We start from the raw sequence: 23,412 nt of genomic DNA, 5'->3' as shown, positions 1-23,412 counted from the left end.
TATTGCCCCCACCCATTTAAACATCTCTTTGCTATTAATCTCTGTTTTTCCTTAGACATTGGGACTAACAACAAATTCACCTTTTCTTTGTTTCTTTCTTTTTAAATTAATACGTATTGTTAACTTCAAAAGCTTTTGGGGTACAAGTGGTTTTTAGTTACACGGAAGAATTGTACGGTGCTGAAGTCTGAGAATTTAGTGCACCTGTCACCTGAGTAGTGTACATTATACCTAATATGTAGCTTTTTATTCCTCACCCCTTTCCACCCTTCCTGCTTCTGAGTCTCCAATGTCCATTAGACTTACTCTGTATGCCTTTGCATACTCATAGCTTCGCTCTCACTTATAAGTGAGAACGTATGGTATTTGGTTTTCCATTCCTAAGTTACTTCACTTAGAATAATGGCCTCTGGCTCCAAGCTGCTGCAAAAGGTATTATTTCATTCTTTTTTATGACTGAGTAGTATTCCCTGGTGTACGTATATATCACATTTAAAAAATCCTCTCATTGTTTGATGGGCACCTGGGTTGTTTCCATATCTTTGTAGTTGTGAATTGTGCTGCAATAAACATACATGTCCAATGTCTTTTTGACATATTGTCTTCTTTTCCTTTGGGTAGAAAACCAGTAGTGTGATTGCCAAAGTGAATGGCAGATCTACTTTCAGTTCTTTGATAAATCTCCATAGTTTTCCGTAATGGTTGTACTCATTTACATTCCCACCAGGGGTGACTAAGCATTCTCTTTTCATCACATCCATGCCAACATCTATTCTTTTTCGACTTTTTAGTAATGGCTATTCTTGGCTGGGCTTGGTGGCTCACGCCTGTAATCCCAGCACTTTGGGAGGCCGAGGTGGATAAATCACTTGAGGTCAGGAGTTTGAAACCATCCTGGCCAGCATGGTGAAACCCCGTCTCTACTAAAAATACAGAAATTAGCTGGGTGTGGTAGTGGGTGCCTGTTATCTCAGCTACTCGGGATGCTGAGGCAGGAGAATCACTTGAATCTGGGAGGCGGAGGTTACAGTGAGCCGAGATTATGCCACTGCACTCCAGCCTGGGCAACAGAACAAGAATCTGCCTCAAAAAAAAAAAAAAAAAAAAAAAAAGCTACTCTTGCAGGAGTAAAGTGGTATCTCACTGTGGTTTTAGTTTGCATTTCCCTGATGATTAACAGTGTTGAGCTTTTTTTTTCATGTTTGTTAGCCATTTGTATGCCTTCTTTTGATTGAGTTCCTTGTAAATTCCTTGTAGATATTAGGCCTTTGTTGGATGTATAGTTTGCAAATGTTTTCTCCCATTATGTAGGTTTACTGTGATGATTATTTCTTTTGCTGTGCAGGAGCTTTTTAATTTAATTAGGTCTCATTTATTTATTTTTGTTTTTGTTGCATTTACTTTTGGGGTCTTTGTCATAAATTCTTTACCTAGGTCAATGTCAAGAAAAGTTTTTCCTAGGTTATCTTCCAGATTTAAGTCTTTGATCCATCTTGAGCTAATTTTTGTATATAGTGAGAGATAGGGATGCAGTTTCATTCTTCTACATGTGGCAATCCGATTTTCCCAGCACCATTTATTGAATATGGTGTCCTTTCCCTAATTTATGTTTTTGTCTGCTTTGTCAAAGGTTACTTGGTTGTAAGCATTTGGCTTTATTTCTGGGTTCTCTATTCTTTTCCACTGGTCTATGTATCTATTTCTATATTATATGATAATTTTTATTTATTAAACTGGGTGCTGACTACATAGGTGTTTATTATTATCCTTTTTTTAACTGATCTGAAATTTTTTAAAACAATGTGATTCTGTGTAGTGCTGCAAACTTTACTAGGAGATTTGAAAGTTATACTATTCAAATGTTCAAGCTAATTGAACATTTGAATAGCACTTAAATTTGCAAATCTTTTTTTGTTATTTAATTCAATCAACAATGCACATAATTTTTGATTATTGGTTGTAAAGAAATCTGCTGACTTGCTTGATAAAATAACAAGTTTGCTAATACAGATATTCCTCAACTTATAATGGGATTATGTTCCAATAAATCCATCACAAATTGAAAATATCTCAAGTCAAAAATGCACTGAACATTATAGTTTAGCCTAGCTAAAAGTGCTCAGAACACTTACATTAGCCTACAAATGGGCAAACCCATCTAACACAAAGCCTATTTTATAAAAAAGTGTTGATATCTCATGTAATTTGTTGACTACCGTACTGAAAGTAAAAACCAGAAAGGTTATATGGGTATTTGAAGTGTGGTTTCTACTGAATGTGTAGTGCCTTTGCACCCTCATAAAGTTAAAAAATATTAAATTGTTAAGTCTGGCACTGTCTGTATAGTGAGACTTCACATAAGCTATGTAGCGTGGCTCCAGGTACCAATTATCCAACTTGTATCTTGGTTTCCCCTTTTGCCTTATCCACGGGCGTCTTCATTCTGACCCAACAGTAGACTCATCATTACTTTCCACTTACTTTTCCATAGCATGGTTAAGACCTTCCCTTCAGGAAAAACTTCACTCTTACCTAAAGGGATGAAGTTTTTCCTTGGAACCTCAATAGGCCTACCATATAAGAATTCAGCTTTACAAGCTCCACATAGGAGCAACACATCACAGGCAGGAGGGCAGGAGGGGTTATTGTTTTATCATTTGGCCCCTCAACCACTGCAAGGTAATAAGTAGGCCAAAAAAATAGTGTAGATGGCTGTAGGGTCCCTGAAATAAACTGATGAAGAAAAGTGGTCATTAAGATTTGCCAGGTTTGCCATCATTTGCAACATGTCACTCCAAGCTCAGCAATTGGATGTGTGTCAAATGGCTAATGGGATGATATCTCAATTTTAACTTCACTATCACTATCCCAGTCTGGAATAAGGATTTGGTAGACAAATAAGAACCTTCTTCATATGTTGCCATGTCTGTACCTGAACCATACTCTTCACTCGCTTTTAAACACTGGACTTGGTGTTTGTGGGTAACAATGGAACTGGGCTAAGGTGAGTTTTGGCCAGTGAACTAAGCAGCTAGGGCCTTTTTCATACAAGGTCTAGGATAGAGAATAATCCAGACAGTATGTCCATACTGACCACTTTTGCAGATGGTCCATATAAGGTAATTCAACAGTAGCAAAACCATTGACAATTTCTTACCTCTGGGCTACACTTTCTGGAGTTCATAGGCATCACTACATGATATAAATTAATAATTTCTAAATTATCTGAATAATTATCTATGACTAAACTAGTCACTGTAAATAGAGTCACTTCATGTCACTTCATGATTTAATATACTATATTGTATTTTAATGAACCATATTAATTCATTTGTATATATACATATATAAAACATACCTATATAAACATCATATTTAAAAGGGCATCCTCTGGGTAAAAGACAATGTAAATGAAGTGAAGGAAGAATAATGTGGTGTATGGTCAGTCTTAGTATTTTTTGTTCTTTTAGAGATAGGGTCTTGCTCTGTCACTCAGACTGGGGTGCAGTGGCGTGATACTGCAACCTTGAACTCCTAGGCTCAATCGACCCTCCCGTCTCAGCCTCCTGAGTAGCTGGGACTATAGGCATGCACCACTTTATCCAGCTAATTTAAAAAGTTTTTGGGGGGCTAGGCACGGTGGCTAATGCCTGTAATCCCAGCACTTTGGGAGCCCAAGGCAGGTGGATTACTTGAGGTTAGGAGTTCAAGACCAGCCTGGCCAACCTGGTGAAACTCCATCTCTACTAAAAATACAAAAATTAGCTGGGTGTGGTGGTGCGCACCTGTAATCTCAGTTACTCGGGAGGCTGAGGGAGGAGAATAGCTGGAACCCAGGAGGCAGAGGTTGCAGTGAGCCGAGATTGTGCCACTGAGCTCCAGCCTGGGTGACAGAGCGAGACTCCATCTCAAAAAACATTTTTTTTTTGTTTTTTCTTTTGTAGAGATGGGGTCTCATTATGTTGCCCAGCTGTCAGTCTTAGTATTTATTTTCATTTTGACTTTTTGTTAGTGTTTGGTTTCTTTTGAGTTTCTAGAATAGTATTGGGACTCACCGGGGGTTGTCAAAGTTAGTTTTTACACCAATAAATGATGAGCCCAACAAGGTAATGGCCCAGAGATTAGATCCAGATATCTGTGACATTATGGGCTGAGGGGGTCTTAGGAAATTTTTGGAAGGATGTAACTGAGTACTTTGCATTGAATTTTGGGAAGTCTGTTGCATTCTCTTAATTCACCCAACAGTACCAGCCAAACGATAATACAAAACTTGAGGTTCTTACCTGAAATATGAATGAGAGAGCTATGCTGTGCTTACATTTCTACATAACTTGCCTTCTTTCCACATGCCTGTTTTTTGTTTTGTTTTGTTTTTAAACTAAACTGGTTGAAACTGAATCAGCCAGGGATTTTAAGCTTTCTTCTGGTCCCAGGTTCAAACTGAGTTTCCAGTCTTTGGTGCCTAATGCTAATTGGATGGTGGTGGGGTGTTTACGAGGGTGGGGCAGGGACCGTTGGCACAATCCATCCTGTTTCCACGGCAGATACCTCCCATTTCCTGTTTATTTTTTTAACGTTCTATATAGAAATAGTTTGTACAACTTCGAATTAAAAAAAAAAAGAGTTTCAGTGTGGAAAAAAACAAGCCATCTGCAAGCCCTAGTGAGGCAGAAATCCACCCTAGTCTGGGCAGCCTGTGGCTTTGTCTGAAAAGGGACCTTACACACTCAGAGCTTCTGTTCCTGGTATCCTCAAAGCCTTGGCTGACCTTGACTCCCTGGCACAACTGGCTCCCCTGGAAAAGTGGCTTGGGATTTGTGAGTTCGAGACTCTCAGTTTTGCACTAGGAGATTGGGGTTAGGAAGAGTGTGCAGTTTAAATCTCTGTTCTGTTCACCAGACTTCATGAAAGCAGTGGTGGTTCTGTCTTAACTCTTTTTGGCTGCTTTGCCTCCAGTGTCTCCACACTGATAATGTTGCTCTTTTGATGAATGATAATGGATGGACATGGACATGTAAGAGAATAAGAATAGTAACAGTCATAGTGCTTGCATGGGATCTTTTGTTGTTTTCAAAGCATATTCACACAATTCTTCATTTGCCCCTTTCTGAAACCATCTGAAGAAATGTGACAGAAGAGAATGGGACCCAGTAACAAAACTAACATTGATAAGTTATTTATGAAGTGTCAGGTATTAAGCTAAGCTATTGATATACACTATTGACAACACTTTATTTATGTACGTATATATTTACATACATTTCATAATAACTGTGTAAGATAGGTACTGTTACCTACCTCTGCTTTACACAAAAGGAAATTAATGACAAAAAGTTGATTAATTGGGCCAAGGAGACATAGCTTATAAGTGTTGGGCTGGGATTCAAACCTGGTCTGCCATCTGCAGAGTCCAGTGTTTAACCACTAGCGAGTGGAATCTAGGGTAAAGGGCACCCGTGTGGTATTATAACTCAGGTTAGAATCCAATTAGTTACCTTAGAACCTGGGTGTCCTGACTTTTATCCAATGCTTCTTTCTTGCTTTTTTCATTTTTTTAAATGTGAAATATGTCATACACAGACTATATTGGATGAACACACAGACTATATTTGTTGAACCATGTGAAATTGTCAATATTTGCTCAGATTTGGCACATAACAATAGTAACTTCATGATTTAATATATTATATTGTATTTTAATGAACTATATTAATTCTTTCATATGTGTGCGTGTGTGTGTGTGTGTGTATATATATATATATTTATTTATTTTTTGAGATGGAGTCTCACTCTGTCACCCAGGCTGGAGTGCAGTGCATGATCTCGGTTCTCTACAACCTCCACCTCCTGGGTTAAAGAGATTCTTGTGCTTCTGTCTCCTGAGTAACTGGGATTACTGGCATGTGCCGCCATGTCTGGCTAATTTTGGTATCTTTAGTAGAGACAGGGTTTCACCATGTTGGCCAGGCAGGTCTCAAACTCCTGACCTTAAGTGATCCACTCACCCTGGCCTCCCAAAGTGCTGGGATTACAGGCTTGAGCCACCACACCCAGCCAATTCATTCATATTTAATGAACCTATTTAATGAACTACTATATCTTAGTTTAATGAACTAAAGTTAAGCAAACCCTAATATAATCAGCACACAGTTTAAAGAGTAGAGCATTGCCCTCTATGTGCCCCTCCTCCTCCTTCCCCTCTGTAGATAATTCTATGCTGACTTTTGTGATAATCATTTCTTTTCTTTGTAGTTTAACAACTGTGTTGGCATCACTACAGAATATAGTTAGTTTTTATTTTTTATGTCTTTATATAAATGGATTATACTGCAAGTGTTCTTTTCCAAGTTGCTTTTTTCTTTCAATATTAGGTTTATGAGATTTTCCAGACTGATGCATGCATTTATAGTTTTAATTAATTAATTAATTTTTATTTCAATAGTTTTGGGGGTACAAGTGTTTTTTAGTTACATGGATGAATTGTAGAGTGGTGAAGTCTGGGCTTTTAGTGTATCCATCACCCAAATTAGTGTACATTGTACCCAATAGATAATTTTTCATCCCTTTTTCTCATCCCGACTTCCCCCTTTCTGAGTCTCCAAAGTCCATTATACCCCTTTCTTAGATTTCCAATCCATGAGCATGGGATGTTTGTTTGTGTCATCTATGATTTCTTTCAGGAGTGTTTTGTGGTTCTCCTTGTAGAGATCTTTCACCTCTTTTCCTAGTTATTTTATTTTTTTTGGTAGCTATTGTAAATGGGATTGAGTTCATGATACGATTCTCAGCTTGGTTGTGTTGGTGTATAGCAGTGTTATTGATTTGTGTACATTAATTTTTGTAACCTGAAGACTTTGATGAATTCATTTATCAAATCTAGAGATATTTTAAATAAGTAAAAGTAGATCTACACTTGGATCCAGCAATCCCACTACTGGATGTCTACCCAGTAGGAAGGAAAAGAAGTCATACTAAAAAAGACACCTACACATGTATGTTTATTGCAATGCAATTCATGATTGCAAAGATAGGAATCAACCCAAGTGCCCATCAACCAATGAGTGGATAAAGAAAATGGTGTCTATACATGCCACACAATACTACTCAGCTATAAAAAAGAATGAAGTAATGTCTTTTGCAAAAACTTGGACAGAATTGGAGGCCACTATCCTAAGTGAGGTAACTCAGGAACAGAAAATCAAATACTGCATGTTCTCATTTTTAAGTAGGAGCTAAGCCATAGGTATGTATTTATAGGTTTTTTTTTTTTTTTTCTTTTGAGATGGAGTCTCGCTTTATGGCCAGGCTGGAGTGCAATGGCACGATCTCGGCTCACTGCAACCTCCACCTCCCAGGTTCAAGCGATTCTCCTGCCTTAGCCTCCTGAGTAGCTGGGACTACAGGCATGTGCCATCATGCCTGGCTAATTTTTGTATTTTTAGTAGACACGAGGTTTCACCATGTTGGCCAGGATGGTCTTGATCTCTTGACCTTGTGATCCACCCACCTTGGCCTCCCAAAGTGCTGGGATTACAGGTGTGAGCCACTATGCCCGGCCTATAGTTTTTATTGTTGTTGTATGATATTCCGTTCTGTGAATAAATCACAGTGTACTTATTCATTCTACTGTTGAGCACTTTGGTTGTTTCTGGGTTTTAGCTAATTAGCACAACACTCCTGTGAACATTCCTACATGTGTCTCCTGGCGCAGATGGCAGAAATCCCTCCAAGTCTAGTGTACATATTTATGGGTAGATTTACTGAGTGGAAGAAAAAGCTAAACCATTTACACTAAATGACTCTGCACCCAGTGGATACCAAGTTTCCATTGCTCCACCTCCTCTCTTATACTTGGTGTTATTAGATTTTAATGCGTTTGTCATGTAGGGGTATGTAGTGATCCTTTGCTGTGATTTTAATGTACATTTCCTGGATTATTAAGAGGGTGAACAGTTTTACATATCTTCAGTTATCATTTGGATTTCTTCTTTACCCTTTGGGAAATGCTGCCTGTGTGTGTGTGTGTGTGTGTGTGTGTGTGTGTGTGTGTGTGTGTGTTCATAGGAATTCATTAAATGTTTCTGGATATTAGTCCTTTGTCAGTTACATATATTGTAAATATCTGCTCCCAGTTGTGGCTTGGTTTTTACTTTCTTTATGGTTTCTTTAAGTAAAAGGATTTTTAAAAATTTAATGTATGGGTATGATTAGTGCTTTTTATTTCTTGTTTAAGAAATCCTCTTTTATGCTAAGATCATGAAGATATTCTCCTATAATACCTTTTAAAGTCTTTGTATTTTTGTCTCTTACATTGAGGTCTTTCATACTCCTAGAGTTGAGTTTTGTGTATGGTGTCAGGTAGTGGGAGGACGTCTAGTGTTCCAGTGTGATTTATTTTTAAAAATCCATTGTTTTTCTACTGATACACATTACTATCTTTGTTATATATCAGTTTTCCGTGACTTTTTCCAGTGGGGTAATCACTGTCCCCTGTCCACATTTGAGAATAGTTGAATGATTAACTTTGTGTACTTGCTCTCTCTTCTTCTCTGTTTATTGTTTCTATGTGGTTATTTTACAGATGTACTATCATGAAAACACTATAGTGTAAACAGTATTATCTCTTAACTTCCTTGATTTAACTACCATTCGTGACTTGTAAGTCCCCTTGGATGCTGTGTCCCCATCGGTGGCCTCGTCCCAAGTCATGCAAATCAGAGCTGAGTGATTGGTAACTGTTGTGAATAGTTGACTCTCAGGCTTTGATACCTGGGGAGAAGAAGGAGAAAATTCAAGTCACTAAGCAAATAATATGGGCAGTGAACTAAAGGAGTAGTGCCTGCGGAAGTTGTGTACTAACCTGGAAGCAAGAGGATCTCCGTCCTTTTTTTAACTATTTTGTGTGTGACCCTGTTCTCAGTTTTCTTATTTGTTGGGCTACATGAGCTACACTATCTCTTTCACTTCTAAAATTCAAATGAGACTCTGTCACCATCTTTCTTTGTGACTATATGTATCTAAATATCTTTTTGGTTTTCCTTTCCATAGCTCCAGTTTCTCTTACAGATACTGTTTAGAGTGAGTAATAAGTAAATATTTGATTTCTTCCTGCTTTGGGTAGAACTGTGCTGATGTATCTAAGGAGGAAATGGAAAAGAGGACTGTTAGTTGATGAGAGGAGATGAGAAGTTTATGAGAAAGGGCAAAGAGCCACCCAGGCTGCCCCTGGGGTCACTTTGAAGCTTAAAATAATACATCTTCTTTGTACCTGTTTCCTCCACTAACAAATGAGAATATCAATAGCTACCTCACTTTATAAACTTATTGGGAAGATCACATCAGATAGTATAGCTGTAAATAGTAAAATATTTTTAAAATGGAAACAACTGTATAGGCATTCACTAGGCATCCACTCTGGTCCTGTCAAAACAAATAAAATATGATCCCAGTCCTCAAGGATTTCACAGTCCAGAACTTCTTTAGAGACAACATGGTATCATGGGAGGAATACTGGAGTAGATGCAAGAAGGCTTGTTTCCTGATAGTGTACTTGTGTGTGATCTTGGCCAAGTCTTCTAACTTCCCTGAATCTGAGCTTTATAATTTGTACAATGAGGAATAGGAAAGATAAACTGGATAGCTGGTAATATCTGTTCTAAAATTCTGATTCTGTGCCCCTGGACAAACACAGCTATTCCTTGTTATTTTTGCCTCCTTAGTAGATAGGTTGTAAGAGTCAAGTAAGATGTGTGTGAAAGGACTTTGAAACCTTAAGAAGCTATGCAAATGAGATGTGATTATTACTATCACCACCGCACTCTTTCCCCAGGTTTGAATGGATTGCAAAACTGGCTACCTAATTTGTGGGGCCTACTGCAAGATGAAAACAAGACCTCTTGCCTATTGCAAGTGAAAACAAGTCCCCTGTTAAAAAATTATTTAGAATTTAAAAACAACAACAGCAGAGCATTAAATCAAATGTGAGACCTTGAGTGACTATGGTCTTGGTGACTTGACTATGCGGTCACAAGTCCATAAATCCAGCCTTGATAATTTTGTTTCCAGATTGTAATTTTCCAGGCACCTAGCATGTTTGCTATCCTTACATTTTTCTTTCTTTCTTTTCTTTCTTTCTTTCTTTCTTTCTTTCTTTCTTTCTTTCTTTCTTTCTTTCTTTCTTTCTTTCTTTCTTTCTTTCTTTCTTTCTTTCTTTCTTTTTCTTTCTTTCTTTTTCTTTCTTCTTTCTTTCTTTCTTTCTTTCTCCTTCCTTGCTTCTCTCTTTCTTTTGTCTTTCTTTCCTTCCTTCCTTCCTTTTCTTTCTCTTTCTTTCTTTCTTTCTTTCTTTCTTTCTTTCTTTCTTTCTTTCTTTCTTTCTTTCTTTCTTTTCTTTCTTTCTTTCTTTCTTTCCTTCTTTCCTTCTTTCTTTCTTTCTTTCCTCTTTCTCTCTCCCTTTCTCCCTTTCTTTCTTTCTTGAGACAGAGTCTCGCTGTGTCACCCAGGCTGGAGTTCAGGGGTCCAATCTCAGTTCACTGCAACCTCTGCCTCCCACGTTCAAGCGATTCTCCTGCTTTGGCCTCCTGAGTAGTTGGGATTACAGGTGCATGACACCACACCTGGTTAATTTTTGTATTTTTAGTAGAGACGGGTTTTCACCATGTTGGCCAGGCTGGTCTTGAACTCCTGACCTCAGGTGATCCACCTGCCTCGGCCTCCCAAAGTGCTGGGATGGCAGGCATGAGCCACCATGTTTGGCCTGTCCTTGCATTTCTTGGTTTACAAGATTATGACTTCTGCTTCTGTCTTTTCACTCACCCAGTGCAATACACAAGGATCAATCATGCAAGTTATTACCAATTTAGTAAAAAGTGAGAAAATTCACTGAATAAGATATGTTTTTTTGAGTCAGCATCTCACTCTGTCGCCCAGGCTGGAGTGCAGTGGTGTGATCTTGGCTCACTGCAACCTCTGTCTCCCAGGTTCAAGTGATTCTCATACCTCAGCTCCCGAGTAGCTAGGACTACAGGTGTGCACCACCACGCTTGGCTAATTTTTGTATTTTTAGTAGAAATGGGGTTTCACCATGTTGGCCAGACTGGTCTTGAACTCCTGACCTCAAGTGATCCACCCACCTCAGCCTCCCAAAGTGCTGGGATTACAGGCATGAGCCACCATGCCCAGCCAGAATAAGATATTATATACCAAAATGTAAATAATCTTAGTTTTAGTGATTTTGGTCTACTTTCATGATAGGGCCTCTTGACATGGTTGATATCAAAGTGCTGCCTTCAATGGTTTTATGTGGTCCCTTGCACTTTCCCATTGATGTCTCCTAATTTTTTACTCTGTTGCTCTTTGTCCTTTACTCAGGACATGCTCCACAGCCATCCACCAGTGCCAGCCCATCTTTGAATGCTATACTTAATTCTCTTGACCTTTGCTTCTGCTTTAAAGCTGGCAGGCTTCTTTTACTTACATCAGCTTTGTGTTTGAACCTCAAATGCTCAGGAATAATTCCTTTTAAACATTTCCTGCCACCTTTCTTGGATACTAATGTACTTCTCAGTTAGAATGTATGGGGGATTACCCATATAAAGCCTCAGTGCTTCAAAGTGAGGAATAACTGTGTAATAAATAGATCTGGCCAAGGATGAAATGACTGTTAGACAAGACAATCGCTTATCACTGAATGTTGTCTAGCTAGGCTGGGTTACTACCCATCAGACGTGTTACAGAGGCATTTAAACAGGGGATGGGAGTTTAAGGTGATCTTAAGAGCTTTCCAACACTAAAAATGTTGTGATTCTGTGTTAACAAATTTACTAGCAGACTGACTGCTCTTCTACTTTTATGAGTCTCTTAAACTGAAAATGGGCATGAGGAATCTTTTTGGGATGGTGGAATGTTCTAATATTAGATTGTGGTGATGGTTGCCTAACTCAGTAAATTTACTAAATGTCGTTGAACTCAATACTTCACACCAGTGATTTCATGGTATGTAAATTATGTCTCAATACATCTGTTTTTAGAAAGTCTTTTAAGACTATAACTGCCATATTTTGAAAACCATTATTTATTTTAAAACATACATTATATATTTTTAAAGTGAATGCTAATAAATTATACACTTTTGAGAGGCTAGATATTCAAATAAGAATAAATTTAATCCCTGGAAAATCATCTAGAATATATTAAAATGATGCACACTTAAAGAAACATGGATGTAAATCACTACCAAAACTGTTGCCCTATTTTTAAAAATTATTTATTTATTTAGTTTTAAATTTACATGCAGTAAAACTTATTCTTCGTGATATATAGTTTCATGGATTTTTGCGAATGCATATAGTCCCGTAACCACCCTCATAATCAAGATGCAGAACAGTTTCATCACCCTCAAAAATTCCCTTGTGCTACCAATTTGTAGTTAACCTCTCTCCCCACCTGCAACTCTGGCAACCACTGATGAGTTCTCTGTCATTATAGTTTTACCTTTTCAATGACATTATACAATATATACAGTTCGAAGAGATTTTCAAACTTAAAACTTATTCATTTTAATAGTTGAATTATGAAAATAATGGTTATTTTGGGGTTGGAGGGATTTCCCTGTTGGTAACTAGTCAGATGAAGAAGAGTGAAGTAGTCGGAGGCAGTATAAGACTAGCTTGAATTCAGTCACACTTGTAGAATCACAGGTGGTTAGACTTGGAAGGGTTTTTGGAGTCACTTAGCTAACATCCCAATATGAAGAAACTGAGGTCCAGAGGGAAGAGTGAGTCTCAAACTTGCACAACTAGTGTGGAGCTGGCCTAGCACTAAATTTCCCAATAGTCAACTTCAGTATGCTTTCAACTACTATATGCCCTGATTCGTACTATCAGTTTTGCCTGACTCTGAGTTCTAGCACAAATTCTTCCCCTTTGTAATTCCTCTGCCACATCCCTGATTGCTGATGATGAAAACAATACTTGATATACATCACTAGCACCGGCAAAAAGGACAAATTCTGAACTATCATCTCATTAAGTTATTATTCCCGACTCTTTGCATCATGAAACCATAACTCATTTGCTACTATTTATTGGATGGGTGTTGATTCTGTTATAGGCAAAATGCCCAAGAGAAAATACACAATCCAGAATTAAGTCATTTTAAAAGGCAAGAACTGGAAAGACCATTAGAAATAACTTGAGGTGGTTTTTAGGCATTCTTCGGCATCTCCAAAGTTTCCATTGGGAGCACCTCAGGAGAGGGGTAAGGAAAAGGCTCAGTGGTAGCTGTGCCACCTCCTCTGATAAAACCATTTGTGATCACTTTCATTCTTCCTGAAAGGCTTCCTCTAACATTTCTTACAGTGCTGATATTCTTGTGGTGAATTCTTTCAGCTTCTGTATGTCTGCAAAAGTCTTTATTTTACCTTTATTTTTTAAGGCTATTTTCACTAAGGATGGGATTTTATGTTGACAGGTGTGTGTGTGTGTGTGTGTGTTTGTGTGTGTGTGTTTCCCTCCTTGCTTTCAAGATGCTGCTCCAGTGTCTTCTGGCTTGCATTGAGAAGTCTTTTTTTTTTTTTTTCCCCCCTGCAAGACTGAGTTTCGATTTTGTCACCCAGGCTGGAGTGCAACGGCATGATCTCGGCTCACTGCAACCTCTCCCTCCTGGGTTCAAGTGATTCTCTGGCCTAAGCCTCCCTAGCAGCTGGGATTACAAGTGCCCTTCACCATGCCCGGCTAATTTTTGTATTTTTAGTAGAGATGGAGTTTCGCCATGTTGGCCAGGCTGGCCTCAAACTCCTGACCTCAGGTGATCCACCCACCTTGGCCTTCCAAAGTGCTGGGATTACAGTCGTGAGCCACTGCGCCTGGCCAAGAAGTCTACTTTCATTTTTACCTCTCTTCCTTTGTACATATTGTGTCTTTTTTCTCTGTCTGCTTTTAAGTTTTTGTTTTTATTAATGGTTTTAAGTAATTTGATTATGATGTACCTTGGCATACTTTTCTTAAATTTCTTATGGTTGGGATTTAATGAGCTTCTTGGACATAAGAATTTATAGTTTTATCAAATTTGGAATATTTGGTTATTATTTCAATTTTTTCCTCCCCTCCTTCTACTTAAAAAATTAAAAGAAATTTTAAATTGAAGCAGCCATGAAAGTACATGTCAGGCCTTTTGTTTTGGGAAGCTTGATTGATTGGTGACTCCAGCAGCTGTTCTCTGACTCTGCCATTGTATTTCCACTGAAGCCAGACTTTAATGGGCTGCTCCTAACCAATGATTGAATGTGGTACAAATGTGATTGCAGACCTTTTTCTGCAAGATGCAGACTCTTCGGATGGGTGACTTTGACTTGAGGACTGCCCATCAGCCGGGCTGACACTTTTCTTTTCTTTTTTTGAGTCAGGGTCTGACTCTGTCACCCATGCTGGTGGGCAGTGGAACGATTGGGACTCACTGCAACCTTGATATTCCAGGCTGAAGCGATCCTCCCACTTCAGCACTACCAGTCCCCACTCACCCGGCCCCACCACCCCTTGAATACCTGGCACTATAGGCATGTGCCACTATGCCCTGCTAATTTTTTTTTTTTAAATTTTTGTAGAGACGAGGTCTCACTATGTAACCCAGGCTGGTCTGGAACTCCTAAGCTCAAGTGATCCTTCTGTCTTGGCCTCCCAAAGTGCTGTGATTACTTACAGGCGTGAGCCACTGCACCTGGCCTAAAACTATCTTAGAACAGGGCAGAAGTCTGAGATTATTCTTACTTAATCCTCCTTCCTTTCCTCCCTTTTTCCCAGGAGTCACATCTACATGGTCTAAGGAGTTTCCCTATCATCTCCATCTCTATCTTCTTTTTCCTTCATAGCCATCTCCCCCAGTAAATCTTTGGCATCTGCTTCCTGGAGGATCTGAGCTAACACATTTATTATTGCCATTATTTTATTTTTATTTCCCATTAGTATAAGATTTCACTTAAATAAAAAGTGGCTCACGCCTGTAATCCCAGCACTTTGGAAGGCCAAGGCAGGTGGATCACCAGAGGTCGGGAGTTCGAGACCAGCCTGGCCAACATGTTGAAACTCTGTCTCTACTAAAAAATACAAAAATTAGCCGAGTGTGGTGGTGGGTGCCTGTAATCTCAGCTATTCGGGAGACTGAGGCAGGAGAATTGCTGGAACCCAGGAGGCGGAGGTTGCAATGAGCTGAGATCACTCCATTGGACTCCAGCTTGGGCCAACAACAGCAAGACTCTGTCTTAAAATAATAATAATAATAATAAAAAAAGAAAAGATTCTATATCCAAAAGTGAGAACTGGTGATCTATTTTTTAACCATGTTATGGTTGAGGGACTGAAGCTTTGAGGTCTCTTTTGAATACTGAGTTTACAAACTGAAATCAACCTAAATTATGACAATAGTCAAGTCATAAAGGCTTGTTCTTTTTTCTGGGGTCTCGAGGCCCTGGACCAAAATTCGGCACCAATGTCCTAATCATGACATTACTACTAACTTCTTTTTAGTACATGACAAGTTACTTACCTTCTCTAATCTTATTAAAGGGCTGGGTTAGCTTATCTATACAGACTTTTTAACTCTAAAATGTAACGTTATAGGTGAGAAAACTTAAAGAATTTACCTGACCAACTATCCAAAAACTTGTTAGAGAAAGACTGTATGGATTGGATTTTTTTCTCTAATAGCCAACAAAATGCTCAAGACTTTTTCTTGTATTGAACTGTCTTTGGGAAAATATCCTGATAAACCACTCATGGCAAAAGATGTGGCCATGGATTTCAGGAACCAATAGAGTTTTTAAAAAATGGCTGAATTGTTCTGCATAAACAAAAGAAGCAAGGAATTTGGTTTTGATCCTAGGAGGGAACAGGAAAGGGAAGGAGGAAGGAGCAAAGCCTTTAGAAGGTATAAAGCTAGAGAGGTAAATGGAGTGAAGATCCCTGAGGACAGAATGGAAAAGGGGCTTTTAAGGTTAGAGAGACCCAACATTTAATTGGAAACTTTTTGCTGTATTATTGAGGTTTCTGGTGTTTGAAAGTAACATAAACCCAGTTCCAAGAAGCTTATACAAAAAAGGGATCTTAGTGACTCACAACGTTTGGAAAGATTCCAGGATCGTTTGCTGCATCCAAGGAAGAATTATAGAAACTAAAGTGCAGACACTGTACAGAAACCTGAATTAACACTGCCAAATCTCTTTCTCTCCCTCACTCCATCCTTTCCTTTCCTATCTTTCTCATCTCTGCTTAACTCTGTTTCCCTTTCCATGTTGACTTCATATTTTTCTATGACAGAAAGGACTTTGCCATGTGAAAGGAGACATGGTTGCAGCCAGACTCAGCTCAGCAACCATAGAGAGCCTTTTTCCTCTAAGTATCCATATAACAATTCCAAGGATGTGCTATAATTGTCCCTGCTTGGATTACATGTCCATCCCTTGTCAATGCCAGGGAAATAGAGCACCATGATTATCCCACACAGGTAATGTGCCTCTGTTTTTGCCTGGGGGTAAGGGTCTTTCATGAGAAGAAAGGAGGTGGAAATTCTTGATGGGAAGATAAAATAATAGTTGTCACTTTGTGTTGCTTCAGTGTAAACCAATGCCTCTTTCGAAAACATTCAGTAAAACCAGAATGTTCCATCCATGTAGTAGACTTGTGTAAATCAGGCTGTTTAGGTGACAATTATGGCAAGGATGCTGGGCCTTGCCTAGGTTTAAGGTGGTAACAATAAGGAAACATACACAAGAGGTCAAATGACCCATAATCTGAACTAATTAAACAGAATCAGGAATTTGGAGCCAGAGGTGACCATGGGAGCCATGTCAGGAAAGGATGTAGAATAGAGGCTTAAGTGCACCTTATATGCCTCTGTGACTGGGAATGGAGCAGATGTACAATTGCTGGCTAGTTTTCCCATGGGGTAAAATTTAGGCTCTTCAAAGATTCCTCTGCTGGGAATTTTTAACTGTAATTCCTGTGAGGTAGATGGTGCTTCCTATGTGACTGGCTGGTTTTCACTTCAACGTTTGGGACTGAGCTTCCCTGAGTTGGTTATGATTATCACTCTACAGTGAGCTTTCAAACAGACTCCTGGCCAACTCCGACTTGGAAAGTCTATGTGTGGTCTTGGGAAACACTTCTGCATTGTTGTCCCACCATCTGTAGATGGTCAGTCCTCATTCTTTCTCTGCTCTGTGGCCTCAGGCACATCTATCCACAGCCTCTCTTCGCATTCCTTATATATGCCAAACTCCAGAGGACACACGTCTCTCTGAGTGATCTTCCGCTTATGGTACTATTGAAGCTCACTCAGCTGGCTTGAGGTGAAGGGAAAGTCTCCCTTTCCCATGGAAGGGCGCCCCCCTTCCCCATAGTAGCACAGCATTCCAATGACTCTTTATGGAGAAATCCCCTCCCCTCCTTCTCTTCAACTTTGACTCCTGATATGGGTGATGTGCCAAGAACCACACAATCAGCTTTTGATCATCTCTTTTGTCAATCCCTGAAAAAGTGGGCAAGCTTTGTAATGTGGCGAGAGCTTAGCATCTATTGTTTTGTTTTAAAAGCAACCACACCAAGGCTAACTGTGATTTTTGGAGCCTGGGCTCAAACTAAACAAGAATCTCATTTTAAATCCTTTTACACATGCATTATATCACTTAATCATTTAGGTATATTGGTCCCATTTTACACATGGGAAAACTGAGGCTTTGAGAGGTCAAGTGATTTGTTCAAGGTCTCATGATAAGTGGCAGAAAAATCTAAACCCAGATTTTTTCTGACTCTGCCCGTTCCACTTTGAAACTGTTAGTTGATTACCAGAGTCCTGAGTCTTGTGGTTCATGCTCTGAGTTGGCATGGGGAGTCCTGTTCAAGTGCTGGTACCTCTGACTCACGACTGTGTTCTTAGTCCATTCACCTCTGCACCTAAATTTTCCTTTATGTAAGTTGTGTCACATAAGAATAATTAATAATACTTTTTTCCCTAACTGCTTCCCAACAGAACTGTGTTGATAATGAGGTTTGGAGGTGGGTGGGTAGGAAAAATTTGTTAGAACTAAAAACGTTTAAACACCCACTACTATATGCCAGGCAGGCTCTGTGATAGGCTTTTTATAGACACTATTTAATTTAATCAAAGTTGACTAAAAAATATTTAGCAACTTGTCCAGCGCAGTTGTTGGCCAGTCACAATGATGCTGGCTACTGACTGGCAGACTGTGCCAGGGAGGCGGCTGGAGGAGGGGAGCAAGGCACACAGGGCCAGCCAGCCAGCAAGGAGCGCCAGGGTGACTCTCAGAGCGCCCCACGGCAAAGTTCCTGCTCTTTCTAGTTATTTAAACACTTCAGAGGAAAGCAGACACCAAGGCTAGCTATTATTATTCTCAGAGGTAGTTACTCTGAAGTTATTTGGATAAGGGTAAACAAGGCTAAGAAGTTTCATTTTTAGGGTTCTGCTTTCAAAGGAACACCGTTTTGCTCCTTTCTCTTATCTGTCTCTTTCTCATGCCGCCAGTAGACCAATGTCAAAACCTTGTGCTCAAAACCTTACTTCCTGTCCTTGTGGTAGCACTTCCCAATTGAGAAACATTTAAAGCACTGAAAGCAACACTCAAAAGAAGGAAAGAAAGGATAAAAAGGGAGGGCAGGGGGGAAGATCATGAAGAAGGAAGGTAAAAAGAAGGAAAGAGAAATAAATAAAATCAAAGAAGGAAGAAACAGTTCCGACCAGTTTGCAGGTTTAGAAGTCATTTCTGGCTCCCTAACAGTTTTCGTCCTCAAAGTGCTTTCGGGCCACCAACATGTTCACCCAATACTGGGCATGACCCAGGAGGGGAGGTAAGAGTGAAAGGTGGAGTTGACAATTACTTGTGGAAAAACCAAGGACAAAGAGGAAGAATTAAAACAGGAAATGACTCATGAACAATGGAAGGGGTGCTCCCCTCACTTTTATTATCCCCCTCAGAGAGAAAGAGTTTCCACTAGCTTTGTTTTTGGGAGTTTTTCTTCAACAACAACTCTAACTCTAACCCCCTTCTTTGAGGGAGACTCAGTTTTTCCAAAGTTACAACACACTTCTCTGCCCTCTTCTTTCACCCCAACTTCTCATGAGGCATCTTAACACTGAACATTATGTTCAACATACACTTTTGAAGAAAACAGAGGAAAATGCAAAGATTTGTAAATTGATTATTTGAGAAAAACCATGGCAGCCGTTTCAAATTTTAGGGATGCTGGTAAAATTCATCTGAGAAGTAGAAGCCTATTGGGTTTAGACAAACTCCTCAACAGGCCACTTTGTTCAGACCTAGGCCCCATAGCATGTTCTGAAAAGGGAGATACTATGAGTAAAAAGAGTTTAAATTGGTCTGTATACTGGAGTGACAGGTGTGTTTCAATTTTTTCCTGGAGGAGTGGGGGAGTGTTGTGCTGGTAAACGTTTAACAATCACCTCTCCAATAACGACAACCAAACAATACAAAGCACCCTAAAACTCGGATTTGTAGCACTTGTCCATTTCTGCGGTAGCATTTCCATCAAGTCACTGAGTTAGGAAAAGACGTGCACCATTATACAGTGTTTCCTCTATGTATGTGCAGTAGATGTAAACCCTCCCAAGATCTTAGAATAGTAAAGGATAGTAAAATAATTAAGAAATGATGCATTTGAGTACTTACTACCTTTTAAAAAATATATAATTTATTTAAATATCAGCATTTAGTTAATGATGGGATGCTTAACAACTAACTTGCAGAAATCCTGACATTTTAGCGATTGACTCATGTGACTAGATTTGGAGGTCTGGAACCTGGAGAGAAGGAGAGTGAGACACAGTAGGCTCCCGAAATTATATGGGAGCAGCAACGTGGATGAGAGGCTACCAGCGGAATATAAGCACTGCTCCCTTCCCACCCATCCAGCAATCTTCACAGATGGAGGTCTCCAGCTGGGTGTGGGAAGGTGGGGGAGGTATTTTATTTAAATGTTGAAGGAAAGGGTGATCTCAGAAGGCTGGAAGACCTAGAAACATTTGGTTTAAATATTTAATATTAAAAATGGTTTAAATGACTAAGAATGACCCAAAGAGATAAGATTTGATTATTTCATTTGGATATTGGACAAATGAAGAGTGGTTCTAATCACTTGTCCACCCCCATTCCTCCCTTGGCAACAGGGCTGGCATGGCAATATGTACAAAAAGTGAGTCCCAAAAGTTGTGCCTGTAAAATTATTACAGAAATTGCCCCAGACTTCCAGAAATGGTAGACATTCAGATTCCCTGACCAGGAGAAACAGTAAGTAAATAAGAGTGAATCTGCTAAGGTGGCCACCACCATTCCTTTGTGCTAAAGCCTGTAGGAGAAGTCCTTGGATGGTCTTTCAGAGCCCACCAACTCTTATTCATGTAGAATCCAGGTTATTGTATTCTCAGACTACAGAGAAAAGGAGACAGCAGGTTACAAAGTACTGGGATTGTAAGAGACAGACTCTATGACAAAAGAAGTTACTATTATTGTCCTGATAGGGACAACCTAATAAAATACAAACACAATTCATAAAGAAATGGTGAAATAATAGTTATTGCCATCTATTTAAGAAGGGAGATGTTAATAAAATAGTCTAGACAGATTTTCATAAAAACTGTTTACAACAAAAAGATGTTACTTGAATAAGTAAACTTTAGTTATCTTAAAAAATGCATTAATGTAAATCATTTTGTTCCTTAAGGATGCTGGATACATGCAGATTGCTATCTAATTTTTACATTTGAGTTTTAGAAAGCCATCTGTAACCACTTTCCTAAATTATCAGAGTTGTCTGAATATTAACAGGAAGCTTAAATTATACCTCTGGCTACACTTTTCCACTTACTGTTCTATTTTCATCTCATTCTCAACTTATTTATAACCAAACTCATAAAGTCACCCAAACTAACTTCCTATCCACACTACCAAGTTTCCATTTTTGCACCACAATCACCAAGCCTGAAGCTTTGGATTCATCTTTGAACAACCTTCTTATTTCCCATGTGCAATCAGTTTCAATGTTTTGTCAATGCGTCTTTGGTTGCTCTGTTCCTCCATTTTTATTCTCCTGATTAACTTCATATTACCTTATACCCAAATTATTCCATAGCTCTCTAATTTTAATGGTCTCCAGCTTCCTGGGCTCTTTCTCCAGACTATCTTATTAACACACATCCATTACATTGGCTTTGGAAACCCAATTCTTTCTATGGTGTGCTGACTGAAAGAGTGAAATTTGCTTTTAGACCTGGATTTTGTTCCAGCTCTACTTCTTTCTCTTGTGGAAACTTGGGCAAGTCATTTAGCCTCTAAGCCTCCATTTCTTCAGCTGTAAAATGGAAATAATAATAGTGCCTAAACCACAGAGTTGTTGTGAGGATAAAATGAGGTGATTTTTTTGTATATGATATGATTTAATTTCTTCTTATATTCTTCTATATTTTCCAAATTCCTTTTCATGATGATGTATTACTTTAAAAATATAAATAAAAATATTTATTGGGTACATAGTGATGCATAATGAACAGGTCAGGATAATTAGAATATCTGTCATCTTAAATATTTATAATTTGTTTTGGGAACATTGAATATTCTTCTAGCTATTTGAAACTATATAATATATAGTTGTTAACTGTAATCATCCTACAGTGGTATAGAACACTAGAATTTAGTCTAGCTGTAATTGTGTGTTCTTTAACAAATCTCTCCTTATTCTCCCCTTGTCTTACCCATTCTAACCTGTAGTATCCTCTGTTCTACTTTTTACTTCTTTGAGATCATCATTTTTTTTTAGCTTCCTCATTTGAATGAGAACATGTAATGTTTAACTTTCTGTTCCTGGCTTATTTCACTTAAAATAATGATCTCCGGTTCTACCTATGTTGCTGTGAATGACAGGATTTTATTCTTTTTTATGACTGAATAGTATTCCATTGTGTGTATATACCACATTTTCTCTATCCACTTATCTGCTATTGAATACCTAGCTTGATTCCGTATCTTGGCTATTGTGAATAGTGCTGCAATAAATGTGAGGGCACAGATGTCCCTTTGATCTACTGATTTCCTTTCTTTTAGATAAATGCCTCGTAGTAGGATTGCAGGATCATAAGGCAGTTCTATTTGTAGCTTTTATTTGTCTTATTTTTTTTATTTTTTAGGGATGGTGTCTCACTCTGTCACCCAAGCTGGAGTGCAGTGGTGTGATCATAGCTCACTACAGCCTGGAACTCCTGGGCTCAAGCAATCCTTCCATCTCACCCTCCCAAGTAGTTAGGGCTACAATGCACCACCACACCCAGCTAATTTTTAAAAGCTTTTTGTAGAGAGGCAGTCTTGCTATGTTGCCCAGGCTGGTCTTAAACTCCTGTCCTTAAGCAATCCTCCTGCCTTGGCTTTCCAAAGTGCTAGGATTTCAGGCATGAGTCATTGTGCCTGGGCTTATTCTATTTGTATTTTCTTTAGGAACCTCCCTGCTGTTCTCCACAGTGGTTGTACTAATTTATATTCCCACCAACAGTATATGAGAGTTCGTTTTTCTCTGCATCCTCTCCAGCATTTATTTTTTGGCTTTTTGATAATAGCCATGCTAAGTGGAGTGAGATGATACCTCACTGTGGTTTTGACTTGCGTTTCCCTGATGGTTAGTGATGGTGAGCATTTAAACACGTATTTGGGCCAGGCACGGTGGCTCATGCCTGTAATCCCAGCACTTTGGGAGGCCGAGGCTGGCGGATAATGAAGTCGGGAGATGGAGACCATCCTGGCCAACGTGGTGAAACCCCATACCTACTAAAAATACAAAAATTAGCCTATTATGGTGGTGCACACTTGTAGTCCCAGCTACTTGGGAGACTGAGGCAAGAGAATCGCTTGAACCCAGGAGGCGGAGGTTGCAGTTAGCTGAGATCGTGCCATTGCACTCCAGCCTGGCGACAGAGTGAGACTCCGTCTCAAAACAAAAAAACAAAAACAAAAAACCCCACACATATTTGTTGATCATTTGTATGTCTTCTTTGGATAAATGACTATTTGAATCATTTCCCCTTTTTAATCAAATTGTTCGTTTCTGAGATTTTTACTGTTGAGATATTTGAGTGCCTTGTATATTCTGGATATTAATCCCCTGTCAGATGAATAGTTTACAAATATTTTTTCCCATTCTATATATTGTCTTTTCACTCTGTTGATTGTTTCCTTTGCTGTGAAGAAACTTTTTAGTTTTATATAATCCCATTTTAAAATTTTTGCTTTTGTTGCCTGTAGTTTTGAGGTCTTATTCATACAATCTTTTCTCAAACCAATGTCCAGAAGTATTTCCTCTATGTTTTTTTCTAGTATTTTTATGGTTTCAGGTCTTGCATTTGGGT

General features: G+C 38.9%; 1 long non-coding RNA gene across 1 annotated transcript in view; it reads left to right on the top strand.

Annotated features, from left to right (window-relative positions):
- Nucleotides 1-4,698: 4,698 nt before the first annotated feature.
- Nucleotides 4,699-23,412, top strand: part of LOC107130612 (uncharacterized) — a 149,219-nt gene continuing 130,505 nt past the window's right edge. The window contains exon 1 of the long non-coding RNA XR_001492925.4: nucleotides 4,699-4,817. This is a non-coding gene — a long non-coding RNA (uncharacterized lncRNA). The remainder of the gene's footprint in view (nucleotides 4,818-23,412) is intronic.

This window comes from Macaca fascicularis, chromosome 1 (genome assembly GCF_037993035.2).
Source record: "Macaca fascicularis isolate 582-1 chromosome 1, T2T-MFA8v1.1".
Taxonomy (NCBI): domain Eukaryota; kingdom Metazoa; phylum Chordata; class Mammalia; order Primates; family Cercopithecidae; genus Macaca; species Macaca fascicularis.
The sequence above is the reverse complement of the archived record's forward strand: the minus strand, read 5'-3'. Positions and strand labels throughout refer to the sequence as shown.